This window comes from Anser anser (genome assembly GCF_964211835.1).
Source record: "Anser anser genome assembly, chromosome: 3".
In the NCBI taxonomy this organism is placed as follows: domain Eukaryota; kingdom Metazoa; phylum Chordata; class Aves; order Anseriformes; family Anatidae; genus Anser; species Anser anser.
The window spans coordinates 45,067,541-45,074,552 of NC_139722.1; positions in this window are offsets into that span (position 1 = coordinate 45,067,541).

The window sequence follows — 7,012 nt, forward strand, 5'->3', positions numbered from 1 at the left end:
TCAGGGAGACATTATTCCTCAGCATTAACTGTGTTTTACCATTTATTTTACCTAGATCCCAGTTTGATTGCATTTGAAAATTGAAAGGATGTTGTAACATCTCTGTGTGATGCATTGTTTTAATGAGTGACTAAGGAGGCTTCCAGACAAAGTATCACAAATCATGCCAGCATCATTTAAGAAATTATGATTCCCCCAATTTACCTTCCTTTGCAGAGGGAGAAGAAGCAGATATGTGCCAATGTTTAATGCTCCATGGGTCTCAGCCTGATAGTGATGAAAATGTAATGAATACTGAGAAGCGTGGCATCAAAGGAGTGAGCACAGATCTGTTTTTTGCTGATTCTTCAAGGGTTGAGGGGAAAACTTCTGGCAGAAGGGTGGTAGACACCACACTGGAGTGTCTTCTTTAATTAACTTGACTTGACAGGTGGCACAGCTTTAGCTGCCAAAGAAAATATCCACAAATCAGGGTATATAAAGTTTCAATTACTATAAGCAGAATCTCTCATTTGGCTGCAGAGTTTTGGCACATGGACTTCCCACAGCTTTCACAAAACTAGTGCTGGGGACTTCACTGGGAGGAGGAAAACCCCCAGATTGTTATTGATTTTTTTTATTTAATGGTTTATACTTTCTCATGTCAGATCACAGTCCTCTGTAGGAAGAATTTTGATCTCTTTTTACTTTTAGAGTTTTATTTTTTTTTCTTTTCTTGTTTAATTGACTCATCAGAAAAGAAAACAGAAATCATCTTGCTAACTTCCACTGTCTTGCATGTGATTGTCACATGTTGTGTACGACATTTTTGTTAATGTATATCACAGTCATATAATAAATGACTATCTCACAGGGTCTGGTAGCTATTGCATGGATTATGAGCTCCACTTCTGATCTCATATGGGTAGGAATTTTCAGGCATAATGTTTTAGTCTTTGAAAATGCTGATTCAACAAAACTAAAAAAGATCTTGCAGGAACTTAATGAAGGGATAAGAGATATCTCAGAGAAACTTTTTAGATGTGCTGTTCCTGTTGGAAAGAAATTGCATCTTTCAGATGTTCCCTTCCTGAGCAGAGGCCCTATTATTCTTTGTATTGCTTTTGGCAATTTACTTTTGCTAATTATTTCAACATTTATGAAATCTTAATATATTCAGTCCTCAGTTGGCTAACCTTGAACAACTAATTTTACTGTTTTCTAGAAAAATTCAGGCAACTTTGGGTAATTTTAGACCACTAAGTGAATTAGCTATAGACAGATAAAATCCAAAGCTAATAACTTCATAATTTAGTAACTTAAGCATATTGAACTGAAAAATCAGAGATATCAAACTAAGGGAACCAAACTGTAAAAAACAGATCATGAATCTTTCTATATATAAAAATGGAGTACGGACTTCAATATTTCAAAGAAAGGTAGTATATGTTTTTGAATGATTACTGTTTTGTTTATTAGATATTAACTTTTTTTTTTTTTAAAGGTAACTTAGGGAAAATAAAGAAAACCAATTTTTATTATTTCATGGGTATTGATGTTTTGCCTTTTTATTGTGCCTGAATGGAGCATGTATAATATGTTACTTCAGAAACCGTGTATTCTAAACAAGTGAAGACTCCCCATGTTCAGAAGCCAGTGGAAGTCCTATAGGTCCTTAACTTGCTGTTAAAAACCTTATTTTTAAATTACATGTGGTTCTATACTTTGTACAGGAATGAGTTTTACCCTTTATAAGCAGTTTTAAAGTGAGTGGAAAGTCATTTTGTGTATGAAATCATAATATAATAAATGCATGAGAAAGCATGAAACTAAGATGCATATTAAGATAAAAGTGTAATATTAATTTTCCCTAAACTTTGGTAGAATACAGTATGCCTTTATGTTAAATATTAAAAAAATATAGAATATATATAAACATTTATGCAGATTCTTTTTTGCTATAACCTTTGTATAGCAGTCTGTATTTTGTATTCACATGTGGCTGAAGGGAAGAATGTATCCTGTTTAAAATGCTTAGAGAGTGAAAAATATTGAGTATTAAAATAATAATTACTTTGTCAGAGCTTAGCAGAATTGGGACATCATGCATCACATGAGATTTAATGGCAGCCACTGGAACAATTGGTCAATTAAAAGTAATCCCATACTTATGTTGTTTGTAGACACTAACAGAGCGTTTCAGGGAAGTTAGTCAGAGAATGTACTGTTTTTGCTTGCATTTTAAACAGATCTTTAAGCTGAGAGAGTTTACAGTAACAGTGATTTTAGAATGATGTCATAAGCTGTGTGAACTTGAATACATCTGTTAAGGACTGGATGCCTATACCAAGAAAAATTAGCTGTCTGGGTTTCTTCTTGTCCCTACACCCCTGCATGTCAGTGACATATTGAGAATGCAGCTCCCAGTATGAACACAGCTTGCTCTCAGTCCATGTCCTGGAGCAAGTCAGCGAGATGTCTCTGAGTAAAAAGACAGGCTAGGGACAGGGTAGTCCTGTTCTGGAGAACAGTATGGGCTGTGTGATTCCCTTCATCTTTTCCTGCATTATCCCCAAAGCCTCCCTCACACACCCCATGCTCAGACATGCCATGTCCAAACACGTGGAACATGTCACTGTTATTATCCTGCATGAATATCAGCGTGGTGTGCAGCCTCTGTGTTACTTAAGGCACACCTGCCAACATAAAGCATGCTATGGAAGAAGAATGAGTGCCATACATGCTCAAGGGGCACATGGGTGATGTGCTGCACAGTGTGAGCACAGCTACTCAGCTCAAAAGGGCATGGTGGACTTGAGCAATGCAGGCACCAGCTTCTCTTCTGCACCTAACTGGGGCCAGTGCTTGGTACCAGGGGGGTGATTCTGGCATAACCTGAATGAATTTCTCCCATAGAAGTCTGCAGCACTATCACTCCACTGGGAATTACACTCATCCATGCAAAGTCAGAAAAAACATAGCCAGATAAATATTTTACCAATTTCTGTCCTCATATTTTTTCGAGAGGGGCAAAGATTGTTCAGATAAAATTGTCATTCTGTTAAAGTAATTGGCAAAGCCATCATTACTTTTATATGTTGAATGAAAACGACTTCACTTGTATAAACTTGTTCTGCTTTGTATCTATCTGTCTTCTAGTGTCACTGCTAATATTTCAGACATTTATGATTTTCAGATAGAATTGTATTAATTCTGATAAAGAAGCCAAACTGGGCCCTGAAAAAACGAAGATTCTGGCTCTTCTCTTTACTCATTGCTTTAGAACTAGTTCTTGTGGAAGATAAACTATGTGAGGAAAAACACAGTGCGCTATTGTTAATTTGTTCTTTTATCACCAGAAGATTAGTATAACACTTCTTTTTATTTGTCATTTTTAAACATATTATTAAAACCCTCTAGATGCATACACACACAAAAATAAACAAAAAAAATTGGGCTTTCAATTTTTAAATTTGGGATATAATTTAGGACATTTTTCTCAGTCATGTTTTTCCAAATTTAATAGTTTTTCTTTTTGTTAAACTACATTTATTTATTTATTTATTTATTTATTTATTTATTAGAATACAGAGCAGACTGGATATGTTCTTAAGACAACATGATATTAAATGACTCTGCAACTTAACATTTTTTTTGGAATTCCTGTACACTTCTAACATGAGCATTTTAAACAATAGGAAAGGTCTGAGACCAGATTCCTTTATAAAATTAGTCTTTTTTTTTTTTTTTAAAGTGTTCTTAACCATATCCTGGGGTGCATCAAGCATGTCATTGCTAGCTGGTCGAGGGAAGGGGTTGTACTGCTCTGCTCTGCCCTGCTGTGGCCTCACTTTGAGTACTGTGTGCAGTTTTGGGCACCACAGTATAAAGAGGATGTAGAGCTATTAGAGAGTATCCAAAGGAGGGCTACAAAGATCGTGAAGGGCCTACAGCGTAAGACCTATGAGGAGAAGCTGAGGTCCCTTGGTTTGTGCAGCCCAGAGCAGAGCAGGCCGAGGGGAGGCCTCATGGCGGCCTGCAGCTCCCTCACGAGGGGAGCGGAGGGGCAGGCGCTGAGCTCTGCTCTCTGGGGACAGCGACAGGACCCGAGGGAACGGCATGGAGCTGGGACAGGGGAGGGTCAGGCTGGGGGTTAGGGAAAGGTTCTGCACCCAGAGGGTGCTCGGGCACTGGGACAGGCACCCAATGGCAGTGGTCACGGCACCGAGCCTGCTGGAGTTCAAGAAGTGTTTGGACAATACTCTCAGACACATGGCCTGGTTTTTGGGTGGTCCTGTGTGGAGCTGGAGTTGGACTCAGTGATCCTTGTGGATCCCTTCCAACACGGGGTATTCTGTGATTCCATGATTCTAACACACTTATGAGATTAAAAAAAAAAAAAAAAAGGATTTCTGAAGGCAATATTTTAACTACTTTTGGATAGCCCAGACTGCATGCAGGCAATTTGGATGGAAATCCTTCCTTTCTTTGTTATGGGTCTTGGTAAATTCTATTGTTTCAGCCTTTAGCCATTCACTGTTTTTTGGGTAGGGTGGAGGTGGCAGTATGGTTGCAGGCCTTCATAACTTTTTGAATGAACATAGCTGTAGGCTGCATTCTCTTGCTTGGTAGTATGGAGAGCATTTATCACTAAACAAAAACACTGGGTGTTACTTAACCACACGTATACTTTAACTTACAAGATATCTGCATATATTACAGTGCTTTTATTCTAGGACAAGTGCAAACAAACAAAAAAGCTAACAGCAAAAAATCTCTCTTCAGGACAAGATTAATCTCATCTAAAATTAGGAGCATGTAGGAATGATTACTGTAAAAGTCTTGACTTATCTTTGGTTTTCCCCATCATATTTCAAACTTTCTCCCATGCAAGAAATGATTTATATTTCTTTACTGTGAGGTCAAGTACTGATGGTTTTAATGTTACCAATGCCTGTAATCTCCATTTGTCCAGAAAGCAAGAGAACATATTCAAGAATGAATAAAATCTTTCACAGCTAGTTTCTGCTTCTTCCTGACGTCTTGTGCCATATAATTCTCTGTATTCATCAATGTAGAGCCAAAAGGTATTTTAGATAATCTATTCTAACCTGTTATTTCATGTCATTCAATTTATCCTAGTCACTCCTGCATTGAGCATAGTAACTTGTATTTATATACATTGATAAGATTCACACCCTGATCCTTCTCTTCTGCAGGCTGAGCAGTCCTAACGCAGCTTCACCTCATATGAGAAATACTTCAGTCCTTTAACCAGCTTAGCGGACTTTCACTAGACTCTCTCCATTATGTCTATATCTCTCTTATCTATATCTATATCTCTATCTATATCTCTGGAGCCCAGAACTGGGCACAGCACTCTAAGTGTGGAGTAGAGGGGAAGGATTACCTCCCTTGACCTGCTGGCAATACTGATGTGTATGGCAAACATGATTGTTTCAACTGCTTGCATATTTAGGAAGCATAGTTTTATCCTAATTAAAAAAAAAAAGTGTTGCAAGACCCATGATGTCAACTTTAACATTAAGCCCATCTGCCACTCTTAGTGAGAATGATGGGAATTCTGCCAGACTGAGATTAAAACAGAGATGATTTTAAGGATAAGTGCAAAACCACTTTGTAGTGATTCATTGAACTGTTAAATATATACTTACTTTCTGGGAGAAGGTGTTGCTGACATGAAATCTCAGTCTTGCTCAGTGATCTGCATATTCCAAGGGTATATGCCAAATCCATGCTGTATCAATATTATGCTTTAAAAAGCAGGCAGAGAGATCTGTACCCCTTTTCCTCTCCAAGAAGAGAATTTTGGAGAGTAGTCTCAAGAAATCCCTTGTTGGCACTTGTCCTTTGATATCTTCCTGGTAAAGGTGGAATGTTTGTGTCTGTGAAGAAGAGTCATACAGCTCATTCATAATGCTGTATCCCCTTCAAGTGCCCCCTATGGTGGTTTGTCTGTGTCAGAATACAATGTAATAGTCTGATTCACTGACATAAGCATTTCCTCACCAATATGCTCAGTAGGCAGACATTTTGAAGAAAATATCTGAAAAGTTACAGGATCTAATCCGATAAAGCATACACTGATGCTTGATGATAGCTACCCATATACAAGTTGGGGAACGACTGGCTAGGTAGCAGCTCTTCCACTGAGATTTTGATGTTTGCCAAATATGCATCAGCAACATTATGCTGTTTTGAAGTGAGCTGACATCATTCTCCAGTGCATAAACAAGAGTGTAACTTGCAAGGCATCAGAAATAATTCTTTCATTGCTCTCAGCAATGGAGACTGCAGTCCAAGAAAAATCTGAGCCAAATGGAAAGAGTCCTGAGGAAATCAGAATCAACAGAAGCCTAGAAAAATGTAATTATATGGTGTTCAGCCAAAGAAGCAAAGCCCAAGGGGAAACATGAGAGCAGTTTTCAATTACGTAACACTGTTGTAAAGACAAAGGGAATAATCTGTTTTCCATGTTCGAGAATGAGGTGACAAGAAGTAATGTTTTTAAATTGTAGCAGATTAGATATTAGGAATATGAAGTAGCAGTAAGGATAATGAAGTAGTAAATGAGGTTGCTTAAGAAGTTGTAGATTATTACTACATGGCTCCCAACCAATACCTGTCAGGCGTGACATAAGCTTTTACATTTTCCTGAGGAGAGTGGGTGTGTTGATGTCTCAAGAACTCTTTTGAAGCCTGTATGTCTGTCATTCTGTGAATCTGTGATGTTTCTGAAAAGTCACATGTTCTTATGTTCTTAGATTTTTCTCACTTCCGTTTCTTTCTTTTTGTTCCTCACCCCTTCCCCCCCCCCCCCCCCCCGGCAAAATTAATCGTCCTCATCTTCATGATGAGGCGAAACATGTTGCATGGATCTTCCAGAATTATATTCATTAGTATACAAGAAACTTTGAGTAAGAGGGGAAGCAACATAAGGGGTGTAATAAATATACAGCAGTTGACACAGCTCAGAGAGCTCTAGCTAATTGGTAAGTAGTGGACTTTAAAT